We start from the raw sequence: 20,772 nt of genomic DNA on the forward strand, positions 1-20,772 counted from the left end.
AATTATTTTCCTATAAGATTCTGACACCCACCTCATGTAAGAAACCCTTGTCAGGACAGGATACAATTAATTTGAGTTTGGGCTCTTTAGGTGCCATTTGCATGTACCAGGAACTAGAGTGTCTAGACGAAATTATAATAGTAATAAAGTACGCCCACGTTTGTTGCAAGTTTTAAGACAGCACACATGGCAGTGCCCACCCCTACTCCCTGGCTCTTCAATGTGCTTGGGCCTCTTCCAATGGCCAATATTTGCATCTCTGGCCTGAGGACTTTTTCCAGAACTGAGGCCCAATCTCACCATGTACCTTGCAAAATGGAAATGGAAGCACCAGGGAATGGGCAACCTTCAACCAGTGACTCTCAGAGCATTTAAATGTCCCAGCTCACTTGCCTCTAAGGCAGTGTAATTCTGACGCCTGTGTTTGCACTGTTTCCTGGAGTTGCCCCGTAGGAGAAAGCTCCAGTGGTTCACTGTGGCAGCTGGCTTCATAATGCACCTTTTATTGGCTGCCTTCCTTTCCCTGTATCATCTTCCTGCTCCCCCATGGGCATTTGCTGCCTTTCCCAAATAAATATCTGGCTTGAAACTCCTTATCTTAGGGTCTACTGAAGAGGCCCAAATCAAGAGGACATGACCCATTAAATATAATATAGTATCTTCAAGTTCAAATAGTATTTTATAAATATGCTTCTCAATAAATAAAGCCAAAATGCAAAGATAATGAATAAAACAGATGGGCCAATTTAACGACTACGTTTTACAAGATATTTTGGAAAACAGACATTTGTTCAATTGAATGATTTTGATCCCAGAAGCATAGCATGGTTTGCACGCACTTGGAGGAAAACCACAGGACTGTCACCAAGGAAGGACAAGTCAGTCGTCATTCTAGGAATAAGGCCACAGAATGGGATAGATGGACTGATGGAGGTGTCAGGAGGGAACCTGAAGAGAGGTGCTGGATTTTTATAAGTATATAAATGTAAACATGCATCCCTTCTCCAGCTGACTCTGATCAGAGCCATGTAATTAATAAATCATGGTCCAGAGATGTGCTGGAGCTGGCTCATATCAGCTTGTGAGAGCCTGAAGGCCAATTGTTCATTTCAGGAATTTTGCAAGCCAAATCACTTTAGTCATAGCTTAAAATAGGCCATGGTGGGAGTATTTACACCACAGAAATGGGCAAACACTATAAATCAGAGCTTCCTCCTCCTCCTAAAAGTCAGGTGTTGAACACTGACCAGCACGCCACTGAATCATGAAATTGCCATTACTCACCTGTTCTATTAATTAGTCAACTTTACTGCAACAAGCCGACCAAGGACTGGAAGTAAGTCAAGACTCACTTCCCTGGTGCCTTATAAAATTATCCTAGGATTGTAAGAGAACAAGAAAAATATTGCTTAGAAAGGTGGTCTTTCATTGGACTTTCTAAATGCTCAGGGGTTTGCATACACAAAAGGTTTGAAGGGATTCAATTTCCAGATCTTCAACTTCCATTTATGTTCTTTCTAAAACTGAATTGCGAGCCTCACCTGAGAGTGAGGCTACCAGTCCACAACCCTTCCTGTGTTACAGAATAAAGGCTCACCTTCTCACACACGTCAAATCTTGCTACTGGCATTTCCCTGGGTGTAAAGTCTCAAAGGCCCCAAACAAAGGCATACAGGGAAAGACTGGTTTGGGAGAAGACTCCTTTCATGATTAATGAAGGCATCTTAAACACACAGGGCCTCCTATCTTCCCCTGTTTTCTACCTGTGTCTACAAAGGCAAAGCTTAGCATTAAAAAGGAGTGAATTTTAGCCCATTTTGTAATTTTTCTGAATTCAGAACAACTGAGGAAACATAGATTAGTGGCAGTGATTCTTTTAATTGTAAACGGAGTGCTTTATAGGACTACCAAAAATGTTAAGATGCTTTAGAAAAAAACCCATGGCTAGAAATTTTACATGCCTTCTTCCTTAGTGTGCTCTATTTCATAAGGTATTTAGAATGTACTTAATCAAATCATATCATGAAATATTTATCCAATTACAGTCAATCTTCATCTTATTTCATTTTATGAGATGCTCAGTGTTTTCTACTACCTAGGAACACAAAATAAATAAATGGATTTAAACTTGTGATTAAAACAAATTTAGATGTCAACTTAAAAATTACTGAAAAGGTTCAGAGCTTTTAAAAAAATATTAGTGTGCCCATGGACAAAGAAGTCTGGCACTGAGATTAAGCTGCTCTCCCAGCCCCTACCTGGCAGTTTGGCCTCTCCAGAGGCGGATTGGACAAGGGTAAACAAACACTCTTTCATAATACCCAAAAGCAAAAGAAAAGAAAAAAAATAATTTTGAAGAATTTAGCCACTCACTACAAACATTTAATTATCATTGTTATTTAGCAGCCTTAAGTGATGGGTTGGGGGCAGGATAGGAAAAGTTTGTGAAAAAAAAATCTAGAAGACAATACTTATAGTGCATCATGATATTCAAATATACATATCTGAATATTGACCTTTGTCATTTCATTGAAGAAGACTGTTAACCAGGAAAAAAAAAAAAAAACCCCTCTGGTTTTTATAAATAGTCACTAATCTACTACCAAGAATGTATCTCATTGCTTTGTTTTTCCAAGTGTACTCGAAAGTTAGCTTTTCTTAGATCCTATGATCTAAGTGTGCCTGATGTAACCTCTATTATGGAGTCATACCAGATAGTAAATGTCTGTATTATTAATAGTATCAAAGCAATAAATGCGTTCCTGACATAGGCTAAACCTGGGTATTTACGAGGCACCTGCAATCTTTTAAGAGTTCATGTTGGCAGAGTACGTTGAATTGTTTCTTCTAAAAGCATCTACTAAAAACAGTCCACTTCTTCCTCTTTATTAGGAATTCCAGGAGTTATGGTCTACTATAAAATCAAAATCACGCGGGAGTAAAATTTATCTTCTTCCAGAAAGTTCCTCCCAGCATTAAAGATGATGTATCTGTGGAACTTCAAACTGTAGTGGCAGCAGCCATCCGTGCGGACTGTTCCAATAAAATTCTCAATTTAAAGGTATCTTGTTTTGGCAACTTGATGATCACACTCAGCCAGGTTGGAAGTGGTGGAGGAAGATTAGAAATTCCTTGATCAAGAAAAGAGAAAATGTGTGGCTTTTTTTATCAAAAACCAGGCCATTTCAGTGGCAGCACTTTGTCCAAATAACTGCAGACACTCCCTGACTTTTTTTTGGCATAAACAGTGTAAAGAATGGCAAGAAATAAACTCTCTTTTGGTGGAAAGAATCTATTCCTATTCTATTTTCTAGAAACCAGAGGAATAATCCATCCCCACGGTTCACCTATGTGTGTGCCTAGGGAAATTTGTTTGCAAAAAATTCTTTTGCAAATGTGTGAGCAGACTTAAGAATGCCCTCCCGACACGGGCATGGTCAAGGGCAGCTCCCATCGCCACAGATTCAGCAGCCCTCTGTGGAAATAGACAAGGGCTGTCCTTCCTCCCCTCCTTATCTATTTCCTATCTTTTCTTACTTTGCGCCCTCCCTTCTTGGTCACGCTCCCTTTGCCTGCCGTACAGTATTCATTCCACCCCTCAGTCTGCTGGCTTCTATTTGCCCTCGTTTGTCGAGGAGCCTTAATTCATTCTGTGTGTAAATAGAAAACATCTTATTTTTTCCAATGAATAACTTCCAAATATTTCTGTTGATCTTCTCCTTTGCCCCTTGCTGGTCAGCTTCTTAAAGATATTTTGAGCCATTTTTAATTATTAAAACAAATACATGTTTAAAATATAGAACAATTTGTTTAAAAAATTTCAATGCTGCTGGATTCCAGTAGTTTTCCTTTTCTCTCCTCGGCACAGGCAAGCTCACTGTATGGGAATGTGTGTGTTGGGGGGACAGGGGACGGAGCTGATCTGCCCTCACAGGGCTCCTCCCTTTCCTCTCCCAGGTGCCGGCTCCTCCGTGTTGGGGCAGTGAGAAGAAAAGAAGAGATGAAGCCACAGTGCCTTCTTCCCTGGCTGGGCAAGGTGTGGTTCTCTCTGTCGTTGCTGTTACTCTGACCTAGAGACCTGGCTTCGTTGCGTTTGTGTGTCAGGGGCTCGCACCCTGGTCTCCCGGAGAACACGGGGGTTTTGCAGAACCGGCCTTCGCACGGCAAGGTTTCCAGATTCGGGCAGCCGGGTCTGGCCGGATCACTCACTCGCTCTTAGCTGCCACCACCAGCCATCAGCCCCACAGCCTCTTGTTGCAGGAAACTCTTCTTTCAGAAGATAGCTCAGCCCCATCCCACGGTGTCTATTCCACTCTCACACCCTTGCCACCCTAAAGGGTGGGGGCCCCGTGTGTCTGGGCCACCTGCTCCCCCACCTGCCCTGCCTCCATGTCCCAGCAGCAATAAGCACAGCAGGGTCAATGAGTCTCAGCTCCCAAGGAGGAAGAGACCCTTAGATCTGACTCTACCCAGCCTCCCTACTAGACTTTCTTGGCAGTTATCATGGGCTCTCCCTTCCTTGCCGTGGGAGATGACAGCGGATGCAGGTGGAAAGAATATTTCTCTCCTCAAGTCTTGCACTTCCTTAAAGGCAGCTTTTTATTTATTTATTTATTTATTTATTTTAAATGGAGACTGGGTCTCGCTCTTGCTCAGGCTGGTCTCGAACTCCTGAGCTCAAACAATCCGCCCACCTTGGCCGGCCTCCCAGAGTGCTAGGATTACAAGCGTGAGCCACCGTGCCCGGCCTAAGGCAGCTTTTTAATATCCCAATGCTCCCCACCCTGCCCACATCAACTTGGGGGCCCTGGCAGGGGAGGGGAGGGCTGCAGGCTAGGTGGTTGGTTATAGGGCTGTTTCTCAGCACTGAACCTCTCACTACACCTGGGGGAGGTGGCTGGCTCACTGCTGGTGTCACTCTAAATGTGGAATGTGAGGCACTTGGTGCCTTTAATCCCCCATTAGCACAACAGGGAAAGTCCCACTTGGCATCCTGCTGCGCTGGGACCGATGTGGATAAGGCACTGAGGCAGCTCCCTGGCCTTCGGTCTGCTGGTGAGACTCCTGCCTCGCTGGATGTCAGTCCTCCCGACTGGTATTTGGCACTCATGGAGCAGCTCCTTGGTCCTCATCAGTCCCAGAATAGTAGCTTGTACATGGTACATTTCCTCTTATAGTCACAAGACAAGTACCAAAACTTCTTATTAACTCAGATGCTCTAATAACAAGAATATACCGCAAACTAAGCGAGGATGAGAGACCACAGGGCAGAGAGTCTACTGACAGCTCAGCGCCTCTTGCCACATTCCCAAGGGCCTTTGCATGTCTCCCAGCTCATCCCCATCTACAGCCGCCTCTGTGCACCCATTCACTACACTACCCATCGGAACACTCTGGAATTATTCCCTACCTCTCCCCAGTCGTGATGGAAGGAAGCAATTGGTTCCCCTGGTTTATGGTCATTTCCATGCTTATCTCAAAGACCTGTGCTTTTCCCAAGATGACAGATTCCTTTCAATTTTATTGACTGTGTCAGATTATCCAAATCTCAACATCTCAAGGCAGAAAGAAAATATGCTAGCAAAGTTTTAGCCGCATCATTGTGAAGTGCACCAGAGTTAAATGTGTAGAACTATCATTATTACAGAAATCAAAACGTGTGTGTTAATGCCAGGCCAACCGATGACAAATCACAGACAACTGCCCAAAGCCCCCTGCTTTGGGAATCACAGAGAGCACTGATCCCTGTGGCAACTTAAAGGATTATCTATCGGAGGAAAAGCAATAACTCTGGTTAGTGGTGGAGAAACGTCATGAAAATCTTGGACACATAACCAATCTGTAATTTTTAACAGTATCTCCAAGGCAAAGAGGTAAGATTGTCCCTTCCCTAAGACACACTCTCCAGGGAGTCAGTCTGTAACTTCTTCCAGCTCCCACCCCCGCAATGATTATAACATTGTCCTCAGTGGTTTTACTGCCAAGATTCCATCTGTTTCCAACATGGATAGAGGAAGGAAAATGGATGAAGAGATAAATTTGTTTGGAAGTAACTTCAAAACTCTGAAATTATGGAGACGTTATAAATGCGCTTCTCAGTGAATATGACTCCAGAATTTTTTTCAACTCTTTGATGTTATAAGCAAGAAGTTTTTCCATGGTCACAGATACACAGTCAGAAATAAAAGTAAACTTTAAAATGTGTCTCTCTTTTCTCTAAAGATTCATGTCATGAATAAGGGAAAAAGAGAGCTTCCTAGAAAAGCTATTGCATGGTTCCACCTTCTTTCTAAATATCGCAAATATAACATCACTCCATTTCTCAATTATATTCTTACCTTAAAAACACACTGAAGGTTTATAGCTTTGATTTCTTAATTTACCTGTCTTGATAACAAATTCTGCTTGCTATAAAACATTGTATTATATAGTGATAATCTCCATCTCCTGGTGGCATAAAATAACTAACCTGTCTTTTCTTGATTGAATGTATCAATAATTTCGTGAAAGTAAGTTGCCCTTCATAAGAATATTTAGAGAGAAAATAAAAATCTTACTCCCTAGGAACTTAAAGAACTTTTGGGAAACGCACTTTGCCTTTCTGAATCTTAATGTCATAAAGGAAGATAATAATGATGATGTATTATAACCTAAAAGGACCATTCTAATAATTGCCATGGAAGCAATTATAAACCAGATATTTATATCCGATATAGATACTAGTTATCCACAACATCCTTGCCCTAGGGCTGTGTAGTTCTCCATATCTCACTGTATTATAATTGATTCAATATCCTGGGAGTAGGAGACACAGAGGGTAAAACAAACTTAAGAATGACTATTGACTACATAATATATGATTGTATACACAGATTGTCACAAATTGATTAGTATCGTTTCTTAACACTGTCCTTAAAGTGCTGCTGTATTTGAAAGCGTCAGGCACATTTTTAACCATGTTAACAATGCTCCAATTCACAGGGTCCTGTAACTCTTGTGTTGCTTAGCTGTTGCCAACTGGAGGCAAAAATAATTGAATCTTAAGATGCAAGAGCTGGCTGGATGTGGTGGCTCACCTCTGTAATCCCAGAACTTTGGGAGGCCAAGGTGGGAAGATCACTTGAGGCCAGGAGTTCAAAACCAGGCTGGGCAACCTGGCAAGACTCCATCTCTACAAAAATAAATAAATAAATAAATAAACAAACAAACAAGCAAGCAAGCCAGGCAGTGGTAGCAGGCACCTATAGTCCCAGCTACTCAGGATACTGAGGCAGAAGGATAGCTTGAGCCCAGGAGTTCAAGGTTACAGTGAACTGTGATTGTACCGCTGCACTCTAGCCTGGGTGACAGACAGAAGGAGATCCCATCTCAAAAAAAAAAAAAAAATGCAAGAGCCATATCAGCAATTAACCAGTGTGCTCCAGGCACAAAACTCTGCCTTCTCCAGAGAAGCAGAAAATAAACATAACATTAATCAGCAGCTTCATGGAGCCCTTAACAACTGCCAGGCACAGTGCTAAAGGCTTTTCATACATTTTCCATTTAATTCTCATAATGACCCTGAGAGGAAAGTATATTCCCCTCATTTTAGAAATGAGGGCTTTCTTATTTTCTAATAAGAAAGAAGTAGGGATTGGAATTTACGCTTGCTCCAACTTGGTTATACCCAGTAGCTGGAGGTTCTGCCCTTCCAAGCTCATTTAAGGAAAACATTGACCTATTAGTTTATCAGGCTGTCACTTCTTTTCACACCTATGACCAGCACAGAAAGAAGAGAAAAAATAAAGTATGTAGTTTTTCCATTCCAGAGCAAGTTTTAAAGAGGTTTGATCGGGAGATGCGTCACGGTCCCAGTTCTAACGGGAGGCTGGAGCACCTTCCAGATTTAGTCTGCTCTGCCTGTCCTGAACGCAGAGCCTTACCCAAATGGCAGCTCCCTCGTGAACAGGCAAGCAGCTCACACTCTCCCTAACATTTGTCTAAGTGTGTTAGCAGCTAATGTTGCCTTCCCCAGTAACCTTTTGAAAATGTCCCTGATGTTAGAGTGAAGGGGCTTTTTCTTCCATCTGTTAACAACCTGCAATGCATTTTTATTTATACCTTTTCTCAAAGTAAATGAAAAGAATTCCAAGGAGTGAGTGATAGTTGAGACGAATCTTAACTTTTCTGGAGTGATTTCACTGCACAGGGCAGCAGGTGAATGTCCCTTCGGCGTTCGTGGAGCTAAATCCTGCACCCGCTAATCCACAGTTAAGTGCAGGATCATTCCAGGCCGTCAGAGAGAAGCACATCAAAGCCACATCATATTCCTGCGCCCAGCAAACTAGAATGTATGTGAATGAACAAATGGGATAAAAGATGAAGCCACAGGATCATGGAAGTTTAGACTAAAAGCTTAGATGAGGTTTATTTATTCTATATCTCAGCCAACAGTTCCATTTGCCTAGACATAACAGTTAACATATTTATCTATTGTTGTGTGACAAATTGCCACAAACTTAGCGGCTAACAACAGCATCAGTTTATTATCTCACGGTTCTACAGGTCAGAAGTCTGGTGGTCTTGGCTGGGTTCCCTGCTTAGCGTCCCAAAAGCCAAGGTCAAAGAGTCAGCTGGCCTGAGCTCCTATCTGGAGATGGAGGGAGGAACTGCAACCAAGTACATTCAGACCATTGGCGGAATCCAGTTCCTTGTTACCGTAGGACTGAGGTTTCCATCTCCTTGCTGGCTGTCAGCCAAAGGCCATTGTCAGTTCCCAGAGACCACCCGCACTCCTCATCACGTGCTCTCCTCCATCTCCAAGCCAACAGCAGTGCGTGGAATCCTCCCAATCTCTCTGCCTTCCTCTTGGGCCACCAGCAGGAAAAAGCTCTCTGCTTTGAAGGGCTCGTGTGATTAGATTAGGCCTGCCTGGATAATCTCCCTCTTAAAAGGTTAACTGTGCCACATAACACAGCACATGTACAGGTTATGGGGATTAGAGGACACGGAATCTTGGGGGACCATTTAGAATTCTGCCTATCACACCTCACAAGTAGAATTAATAAAAATACTGTTAGACTTGCCATAGCCTCAAAAGATAAAAGTATTGAAAGTGCAGGCAGAAGCAGTTAGAAATCATATTGAAAATCATGTGTAAATCTTTATACATGGAAGTTTCAAAGTTTGAGGGTTACGTGAGATGGTATACCATGCACACACCCAAGAACCATCTTAAAGAAACCAGTCGGCATCCTTGGAAGAAGGTAGCAACAATTGTTTAGCAACTAATTTTTCTTAATACATAATTTCAGAAAATATGTTAAAATATCCCACCTTGTTCTACAAAAGACAAGAGGCCATCACTATGCTGCTGACCCTACACCTTTAATTCGACAGCCCCTGGATGTCCTCTCCTTCTTTCACAGGCAAGGTCTTGAAATTAGCCTTGACCCAGCTTACACTCCCTCTCCTGACCTGTTCTCCCCGGTTACTGAGCCCTTAGCTCTGCTCCACCTTCTCCCACCCATCTGGCCTCTGCAAGATTAACTGCAGTGGCTCTTCCCTAACCAGATCTGCCCTGCTCTGGCCACTCTAAACAACGTGCCAGGAGGTCCAGTCACTGGGGCCCTGGGTGACAGATCCCTCTCTCAGTATCATGCCGCCTGTCCAGGAAACCTGCCCTGTGCTCCAGGGACAACTGGTTCTTTCCTGGCAAATTGTAACTCTTAGGAATTCCCCTTGCCAGCCCTCCTGTTTTTGTGCACTTTGTTCTTCCAATTACACATGGAAAAATATATCATTTACTATTCTTTTACTCAATGGCTTGTTTAAAATCACAAGTGTATCCATTATGTTTGGGGCAATATTCTCTCTCTTAGATTATGCACCTTCACAGGTGGGTAACAGGGTGTCGGCAAGTGTTAAAATGCTTTGTGAAGTATTTGCCAGGGATGATGATGGTCATGACATTGAGAGGTTCTGGATAGATATCCCCAATTTAATGCCTCTATATAACCACATGCCAAAACTTACAAGGTTAAAATAAGCCCAGGTTTATATGTGGTAAATTGCCAGCCATATTGTTGAAAGTTGAGAAGATGGAAATAAGAATTTCAAGGTACCTTTTTCCTTAAGACTGGAACAAAAGTTGTTCCCAGCTAATTTCCTGGCAGGTACAGTCCGGGGATCCCGTAGAACCAAGCCCATCTCAGAGGCCAATGTCAGGAAGCTATTTTTTCTGGTAAGTGAACCTGTATTTTTTATTTTGATTATTAATTGATATATTTGTGCAAGTAAAAGAAAGTCTTCTTCCCTACTCATTGCATTCAATTGTTTTTTAAAAAAAGTGTTGATCTATCCTGGCTACTTAAACTGAAATGGAAGCCTTGTGAATTTCCACACTTCTTTTTCTCAAGTGAGGAACTTTAATCAAAGCAGAAAACTTTGATTCAAAAATAAATTTTGGAAATGCAAACATAAGCATAATTTTACCAATTTTTAAAAATAAAGAACATTTCTAAGTACTGTAGTCTTGGCCACCCACTGAAAACTGTCTTTAACATCATTTGAAATGTTTCCTTTCTTCTTCTATGTCATTAGGTAAGTTATCTTCAAATCCAGAGAACAAAAATGAAGCGGTATGACAGTGAGGGAATTATTTTCTGATAACATTTCCAGGATGATCATAATCAACTCAGGGAATAGGCATTTGGAAGCCCTCCCGGGTGGGAAGGAGGGACTTTCACTCATTCATGGTGTCATTCAGACCTTTGCCCTGGACTTCACCCTGCAAAATCCCTGTCAGGACTTTTTCCCTCCTTCTGGATTCAAAATAAAGCTTTGTAGCCAAAATATTCACTGACAGATGGCTTATTTCATTGCTGTAATGTCAGCCTCTGGGTCTCTAAGGGGATGATTCCAAGAATAGAAAGTGGAGCACATACAGGAGTGGATGCGTAGAAGAATCTAACGCAAGCAGGGATCCTTTAGTCATCAGTGGAATAAAGAAGTTCCCTTCCAAGTTCGTGGAGCAACAGGGAGTAGCCTCTCTTCCTTCTCAATATGGCAATTTGTGCATAGACTAAGGCATGGGGTCAGTCCCTCCTCTCAGCCTGATCAGCTTGGGGATTTTTAACCTGTCCTCGATTTTCTCTTAAGGGAAATGGGCATCATAATATACTTGTTTTCTAGGATTCTTATGGGGTCTAAATAACATATGGAAAGAATTCAGCTGAATGCCCAGCCTTAACTAAACACTCAATAAATGTTACTGTTATTTTCTTCTTACTATTAACTTGGTTTTGTATGAAAGAACAATGCATACTGTGACATAAAACAAGATACACAACACAGAAAACCCACTAATGGAAATGCTTTTTGTTACAATTCCTGATTCAGATGGGACTTAGACTAAATTAGACTAAAGCCAGCATTACATTGTGTTATTATAGAATCAGGTTATTTTCCCACTGAAACAGGCCTTATGACAATTAATTGTTCTTTTCACAGTTGAGGTCTCTAAAGCTAAGAGAGATTATGACTTATCCCGAGTCACATCTAAGAAGCCTCCCTGATAAAATTTCTCATGTTGAGCATTAAAATTGGCTCCACATTTCAGTTTTTGTCTGCTTCCCTTTTCGAGAACAGGTATGAATTTTTCCCTCACGTGCATTTATAAAGGTATAATTTAGGAAGATCCTGTTTTCTTCTAACTTGGCATATCCTCATCTTTTCCCTAGAGGTCGGTGTTTGTGCTGCTGTTTTCCAGTCTGTCTGTTTGTCTTGGCATCACTGCCTCACCATTTGGCACCTGACTCCACACAGTTTTCCCACCGCTCTGTACACAGTCCCACCCCATCCGAGTGCGTTTCACAACTGCACGTCTCTGCTCCACGCCTTTGCCTGGGTCCGTTTCCCGTTGTGTTACCCATCCGCCTGCTCCCAGGGAATGGCGGGAGGGAGTGACAGTGTTTCCTGTAGTGTGTTACAGTCTTGATCTGTATTTGGGTTTAGTCACCACATATCACTGGATTCCTAACTTTTTTCTTCAAGATGCTTTCCAAACTAAAAGCCACACAAAGACAATCAGATTCATATTTTCTGAAATATCCTCATAAACTTCCTCTCTTATGAGTAATTCGGGCTTCATACCATTTATGGTTAATCATTGGGTGCCAGAATCTTTACATATATTACTTTTAATTGTTATAACAGCCCTTCATGTTTATAGGTTCTATTATCCCCATCTTGGTTAAGCCAAGATACCCAAGAGTGTCCTTTGAAGGACATGACAGTTATTCTCCGATGTGAGCGTGCGTTAGTTAAAGTTATCTGGTATGCTTATTGTTATAAAAAGTGTGCCCCAGAGAGTCCATTTCCCAAATTCCATGCCCCACGGCCCAGACTCTGACACAGTGGGTGGACCCAGGCTCGGCCTCTTCCCGAGGCCCTCCTGGAGACGCCGAAGCCGGCCATCTGTGCAAACCCAGCTCAGGAGAGCCGCAGCTTGGCTCTGCGTTCCCAGCTATGCACCGGCTCCAAACAAAGCACTGCACTGCCTCCTTTTCATCTCCCTAAAACCATAAATTAACCAAGTGCTGACATTCACTTTTGTAACTAAACCTAAGCTCAAGGGGGTTTTCCAGAATTCAGGTTTTGTTGGAGGCAGAATTCTAGCCTGGGGATTGAAAGAACTGGTTTCTCTGTCTCTTTCTTTTACTGACTACATTTGATAAAATAACCTCATTGTTCCCCCTTCTCCTCTGTAAATGGAATGTGAAAAGTCACATCCACTACACACCACAGAAGACTCTAAAGAGGAGAAACGTGACCATGAGAGAAGCACGCAAAGCTCCAGGCAGAGACCAAGGTGTGAGTCCTAAGGTCAAATTACTCTCTCATACGTGTTGGACATGTTGATTTTATTGTGATTGCCATTTACTTCACAAAACACAAGGGATAACACATTTGGTTGGAATTTGTGAGACTTGAATGCAGTATCTTGCAGTGCACAGGTTTTGTGCTCTTGAGAAAGTTATTTAACATCTATACACCTCATTTTTTTCTCCATGTGTGAAATGGGAATAATAATAGTAATATTGTTATCAACCTCATGAGATTCTGTCATTTAATGCTTTGTGTAAATGAACTCTTACAAATTGCTCAGCCCAAATATTTTCATTCTCAATAGCATGGCTTCAGATTATTGATAATATCAGCATATTCATTCTAATGTGCCTGCTATATGTGGTGGAACATTGGGTGCTACAAAAGACAAATATGCCATTGTCCCTGCTCTTAGGAAAGTTACATTCAAGTAAATGAGATACTCTTAGATGACACGTAAAGCAACTGACTTGGGAGATTTTCACAACGTATTGTTAAGGCGGAAAAACCAAAAACAGAAAAGTGTATTATCATATGATCCTAGTTTTTAAAAACAACTTTAAAACAATGACCAAGTCCCCCATATTTTTTAAATGTGCACATTATACATACACATATAAAAATATATGTATAATATATAATTTACTAAATACATGTATAGTTAATATAGGTTGTTTTGAACAGAGAATAAGGGAATAAAGAAAAGGAGAATATCAAGGAAAAAGCAGAAGTAAATGATAGTTTAAAAACTTTAGGCAATTGCTAACTGGAAGCAAAAAGAATCGAATCTTAAGATGCAAGAGCCAGCTGTAATCCTAGCACTTTGGGAGGTTGAGGTGGGAGGGATCATTGGAGGCTAAGCGTTCAAGACCAGCCTGAGCAACACAGTGAGACCTTACCTCTACAAAAAATTTTTTTTAAAAAATTAGCCAGGCATGGTGGGGTAGGACTATAGTCCCAGCTACTGCAGAGGCTGAGGAGGGAGGATCGCTTGAGACCAGAAGCTTAAGGCAGCAGTGAGCTATGATTACACCGTTGCAATTGTAACACAATGGTAAGAAAAAAAAAAAAACACAAAGAAAGTAAAAAAAAAAAAACCTTACAGGAGTGTCCATGATAAAAAAAGAATGTGTGATATGACCCCATTCAAATAAATTTGTATCTATATGTATATGTGTATGTATTTTATATATATACACACATATATATATAAAGTGATTCATGAAAACATAGTCAAAATGCTAGCAGTGGCTATGTCAAGGTAGTGAGATTTAAGTGATACTAACTCTTCTGTATTGTTATACTCTTTCTTATAATAACAAATGTGATTTATAATAACTAAAAACATTTTAGGGAGAAGGGAATATACTTTGCCATATATATTTATTATTGTATATGATGTATTGTTTTATTTCATCTTTTTCAAATTGTCTCTAACAAGTATGAAGTATCTTTAAATGGGAAAAAATGATATTCTTTAAGCAGATATTTTCAGTAATCATAAAATGCAATGGAACAGAGTTAATGTTAATCTAAATAGGCCAAAGCTCCTTCAGTTACCCAAATAAAGTGCACAATGAGCTTATTTTGCCAGGAAAAAAATTCAGTTACTGGACTCTTTTTTTCTTTCTTTCTTTTCCTTCTGTAGACGTTTTCAATTATGTAAATCCTGGATTTGTTGAAAGAATCTTGTCTTTAAAAATTTTTCCAATATGGTTTTACTTATGTTTTTCCAACTCATTATTTTCTACAACTCAACATGTCCAAAAATGTACTCATTATCTTCTCTTACTCTTCAACCTATTTCTCTTCCCATCTCCCTTTCAAGAGGAATATCACCACCAGCCTCCCTGGATTCCTTCCTCTCCTTAGGCCTTCTGCAGACAATGAGTAAATCATTTCTATAGATGCTACATCCTAATATCTGATCTCTCCTTATCACTTCTCTTCTTCTCCATAGCTATTGACCTGCTTGGTCCTAACTAAATTGCAACAATAATCTTTAAATCAGCCCCTTTGTCTCCACTTCGAAATTTTGATCAAGTAACTACACAGAAGAATATCCAGACATTCAGACATTTTTACACACTAGGCAAACAGTTGTGCATTGTCTGCCTAGATTCACTCCCTTCAAAGAACCAACCTCCCCCAAAACATGCTGTCTTGGGGACTGTCAGTCACAGTACCCTCACTCCCATGATATTACAAGCCAGGCAGTGAGGGAGCCCCTCCCCAAAAGCTCAATCATTGAGTCAAAGATTCAGAGATGAGCTTATGATAAGAGAAGCACCAGGCACTCTGTCCCAGGTGGTTTCTGCTAGAGTTAGAGGAAAAATTCTCGCTTGCTTCTGGTGGGTTGCAGATTAATATAGCCAACTCCTCTGTAAGGCTTATTTCCTTGGAACTTTCTAGGAAATATCTAGCGTGGAGACACAGAGAAAGAGAATCATTTTAATTATCCTATAAATAGGCCTAGGTTTTCATCCACTTTAGGAACCAATTCTAATTTTAGAAAGGTAACCAGGTTAAGTGGTGCTTTGTGATAATTTCTATTTTATTATCAGTGTCGTGGTTCCAAAAAAGGGAAGCTGTTAATTCAAAATACTGTTTTCAACTAGGCTATAAATGTCTTTACGTTTTTATATCCTACATTATAGGATTGCAATAACAATTGTCAGTTTTTCTGTTCTAACTTTTTCTTGATTAATAATATGCACAAAAATTACACATATCTTAAGTGTATAGCTCAATGCATTTTCACAACTGAACACAACTTTGATACTGTATATTTTTTATGTACTTAAGTAAATTTTAAGATGTCTAAGATCAGGACCATGTTTTCAGTTCTCAAAACGCCTGGCTCAATCTAGGCCCAAAGGCAATGTCCAATGGTGTTGTCATTTTCCTTTACCTACTAGACAGTCATTTTGTACCAGAAAGTCAGCAGGTAGAAAGGTAGAAATGCTACTCCAGCATAAACTCATTTAAAACAATAATCATACTAATCTCTAGCAATTATCGACTGCTTACAGGTACTATTATTATTTCTATTTTATAGATTAGGCAACTAGTAGAGAGAGATTAAAAAATTGACTGAGATCAAATAGCCAATGGACTGAAGTGCAAGACCCCAAGATAAAACTTAATTTCCAAAAAATAATTTAAACCATCTAGTCCCTCCACTCTGATAATCATTTTTTTCTTTGAGACTGAGAAAAAAGTTAGCAATCTTTCTTAAGACCAAAGAATAGAACATACTTTCTTTAGTTAACATAAGTGATGATTCAACCTTGGAAGAAGAAAGCACTTGCATGAATTCCAATACCATTTAAAATTCTGCAAAGAAGATAAGCAAGACTACATGTTATAAGTGACAGACTTACTTTTTGATTGTAGGCATCTTTCCTTCTTCCCAGATCCAGATCTCTTCTGTAGGGCTAGCTTCTTTTGCATATTGTTGCACATATGTAATCTCTATGATCCTCAATTTGGAAGCTCTTCCTGCTGGGTGGATGGTATGGCAGCAGCCTACCTCTTGTCTCTTGAAATGCCTGTCATTTTATTATAAGAAGATAAATGAGAAAATGAGATTGTCCATGAGGCCACTGAGAAGATCCCAACCAAAACACTCACCAAATCACATTTATTCAAATTGTTTAAAATAAGGAAATTGTTTGGATTCTTGGATTGTATATTTAAAAGAATCCAAGACTTTTTACTTGGATATGTAGCTTGAAAAGCTGTAGATACTACTGAGAGATTTTGGGGTAACGTCTATGTTCTGACTCATATTTCATTGTGAATTTTTCTACTAAAAAATAAAACACAAACCGTAGGTAGGCATTAGGGATTTGGTAACCTCCTTTGTTTGGTTATAGTTTTACTTAATACAGCTAAGATGAAGAAAGAAAATCTTATTGACACTTTAAATATAATCAAAGTGAAGAAAGTAATATAAACATTAATTTGATGTCTCTGCCATGTAATGCTCTAAGTAGTACAATGGAATTGACATATCTTGATTCTGAACTAGTAGAGATGACAAATGAAAAATATGTAGATTATGAATCTGTAGATAAGGAAGATATGATAGGATTTTAAAATAATTTTGAAATTCCCTTATAACTTATGCATCACTTTGGCTTTAAAAGCAAAAATAATCTAAATATTTAATAAATTATCTTTTTAAAGTAAGATTTCCATTATTATGACTAAAAAGTATGGCAGTTGTGAAAGACAATGATACACAATCAATATTGAGGAGAAATGGGCTTTAACTTTTAACAACTATCTCTTGCTCTCTCTATCCCAAAACAATTGTCAATGAATATCTTTCAAATCAAATGGTAGCAACCACAGCAGCCTTACCAGTCTGTAGTTGTTTTAATAACTTAACGATCTGAAGAACAATGAAAAGATGATAACCCCAGTAAGGTATCAGCCCCAACTGCTTTGCATGCAGACCTATAAATTACCAGGAAAGTTTCTATGTTTTCCCCCATAATATATTATTCTCTTAACAAATGTTCTTGGGGAATTTGATGGGGAAGAGGACAGAAATGAGTCTGAAATTCCATTAAAGACTTCCATGGTCATAAAACTTTGGAGCTGGAAGGGACCCTAGAAGTCATTTTATCTAACTTGCTCGTTTTACAAATGAAGCAACTGAGGCTCAGAGAAGTTCAACTACTCCCCCAGAATAATTAAGTTCATGGTACAATCATAATCCTAACCATTGTCTACAGACTTGTAACAATAATGACTAACAATTTTAAGCAGAGACTGTAATATAAGCACTGAGTGCTTTACATGAACATTTACTGCTCTATGAAATTGCTGGTATCACCATCTCCATTTCATCCCAAAGGCTCTAGCCAAAAGAAAGAGTAAATGAGAAATAGACCATTCTTTGCAGAAACAAAACCCTAACTTCTAATCATCTCAGTCACTAAAATGGGATTAATACGATTCTCTATCTTTAGTGCTTCTGGCTGCCTGCCAGTAGCCAAAGTCAATCCTCTCTGAGAGGAGATAGCATCTTAGGCTTCAAATTATTTTTACAATTTTCAAATTATTGGCTAGCATGTACTCATAAATAACCAGACTATGAGGAGCCAAGATGACATGACCACAAATCCTGAGAAACAATAGAAACAGAGTTGAGGAGAACCAGAACACTGTTCAAGGAAATAAGAAAGAAATTTGGGGACTTTGGCAGAGAACAGGAAACTACAAAAGTAAATTCTGGAACTGAAAACTACCTTAACCAGAGCATCACCTCAATGGAGATCGGCCAGCTGATGAGAAAATTAGAAAACTAGAATATAAGTCAGGAGGAAATATCCAGATGAAAGACACATAAAAGGATTGAAAATAGAGGAAATAATCCGAGACATGGAAGATACCATGAGAAGCTCTAATTCTTGTTATTGACCTTCTGGGGAGGAGAGAGAAAATGGAGCAGAAGCAGTGTTTAAAGACAAAAAGATTAAGAATTTCCAAAACTGACCAAGACATAAAGATTGAAGAAACTCTACAAATTCCAAGAAGGATAAATAAAAAATAAACCACAGAGGTACTTAATAATAAAACTACTGAAATCCAAAGACAAAGAGAAAATGTTACAAGAGCCAGATGAATAAAAAGATAGACTGCCTTCACAACAGCACCTGCAACAAGGGAACCCACAAGGCAATAGAATATCTTTCAAAGACTGAAGGAAAATAACTGTCAACCTATATCCAGGGGCATATGCTTTAAAAAATGGAAAAAAATACATTTTCAGACAAACCAAAACTGAGAAAAATCACCATAAGCAGACTGCACTAAATAATGAATACTAAAAGATGTTCTTTAAGTAGAGTCAAAATGAATCAAAGCTACATGTTTTAATTTCTAGATCAATCACCAAGTAAAAGAATAGTAAAAGAATGTATAGCCATCATGCTAACAGCAAATAGATGATAAAGACACAAAAGAAGAAGAGAAAGAACATAGACAAGGTGGGACAAGGAGAAAATAAATACTAAAATGGTAGATTTAAATCCAAAGATATAAGTAATTACCTTAACACAGAAGTACAAAATCTTCTAATTAAAATAGAAAAATTATCAAGAGGAATATTTAAAAACAGCAATATTCTGTTTTCAACATGTACAAGATATAGAAAAGTGGAAAGTAAGAAAATTTAAAATACTATACCATGCAAAAATAAATTTTGGTCAGAATGCTAAAATATGACATGGTACTTGGTGAGTACCCAGAAACCACCTGTCAGTCATAAAATCAACTTCCACTTATTGGGAATAAAGGAAGAGTGAGAGATCACAAATGGCCCCAAATCATGGTTAAACAAAATTAATCTAAACAAATCTGGTCTCAGTATAGAAAAAATTCTATAGTAAGCATTAAGCAAAGCCCGGGTAGGTAAAGACACCCAATCACAAATTAAAATTGACACCCACAATTTAGAGCACATTTTCCACTCTGCACACCTCAGGACCAAACTATGTAACAATAATCTTTTAAAAGTTTACGTACTAACTGATCAACACTTACATGCACACATGGAAGTAACATTCATCGAGTGTCGGGCAGGTGGGAGGGAGAGGCAGGGATGGGTAAATTCACACCTAATGGGTGCGGTGCGCACTTTCTGGGGGATGGGCACGCTTGTAGCTCTGACTCGGGCGGTACAAAGGCAATATATGTAACCAAAGTGTTTGTACCCCAGTAATATCCTGAAATAAAAAAAATAGAATTAACAAATATCATATAACTTTCTTCATGAAAAACTATCAAAGAAAGGAATACTATAGATTTCAGGATAGTCTTTAGGGCAGAAGAATGAACTCGTGGTTGAGGAGGACACATGAGCACTTTCTGGGGTACTAACACTGTTCTGTGCTCTTTCATTCTTTCTTCTTTTTTTTTTTCCAGGCTGGAGTGCAGTGGCCAGATCACAGCTCCCTGTAACTTTGACCTCTTGGTCCCAGTTGATCCTCTTGACTCAGTCTCCCAAGTAGCTGGGATTACAGGTGCATGCCACCACTGCCTGGTTAATTTCTAAAATTTTTGTAGAGATAGGGTCTTACTATGTTGCCTAGGCTTATCTCAAACTCCTGGCCTCAAGCGATTGCCCGCCTTGGACCCCTGAACTGCTGGGATTACAGGCGTGAACCGTCATGCCTGGCTCTGTTCTGTTTCTTTATCCAAATGGTAGTTTCAGGGGTTTCTCTATTATAATAATTAATCAAACTGTACTATACATTTAATATTTTATATATACTTAATATTTTATAAAAATACATAATTATATGTTTATTTATACCAATATATAAATATTCAATGTTACTATCTTTTACAAAAACAGAAGAGCCATTTTTGGGTTTTTTTGGAGACAAAGTCTCGCTCTGTTGCCCGAGCTAGAGTGAATGCAGTAGCGTCAGCCTAGCTCACAGCAACCTCAGACTCCTGGGCTTAAGCAATCCTTCTGCCTCAGCCTCCTGAGTAGCTGGGACTACAGGCATGCGCCACCATGTCCAGCTAGTTTTTTTTATATGTATACATTTTTAGCTGTCCAGATCATTTCTTTCTATTTTTAGTAGAGACGGGGTCTCGCTCTTGCTCAGGCTCGTATCGAACTCCTGACCTTGAGTGATCCTCCCGCCTCAGCCTCCCAGAGTGCTAGGATTACAGGCGTGAGCCATCGTGCCCAGCCAAGAGCCATTTTCTTGACTGTGCTCCTCTTTTCAAATATTAGAGCGGAATCAAGTTAGGCTAAGAAGAGTCCCAGAGATCATGCTCACCACCCCTGCCTGCCCTGCCTCATTGCACCCTCCATGCTCATGGCCATGTGACACCTCAATCCTCATCTCCCCAAAGTCACGAGGTCACACTGATGGG

Source organism: Eulemur rufifrons, chromosome 16, assembly GCF_041146395.1.
Source record: "Eulemur rufifrons isolate Redbay chromosome 16, OSU_ERuf_1, whole genome shotgun sequence".
Taxonomy (NCBI): Eukaryota; Metazoa; Chordata; class Mammalia; order Primates; family Lemuridae; genus Eulemur; species Eulemur rufifrons.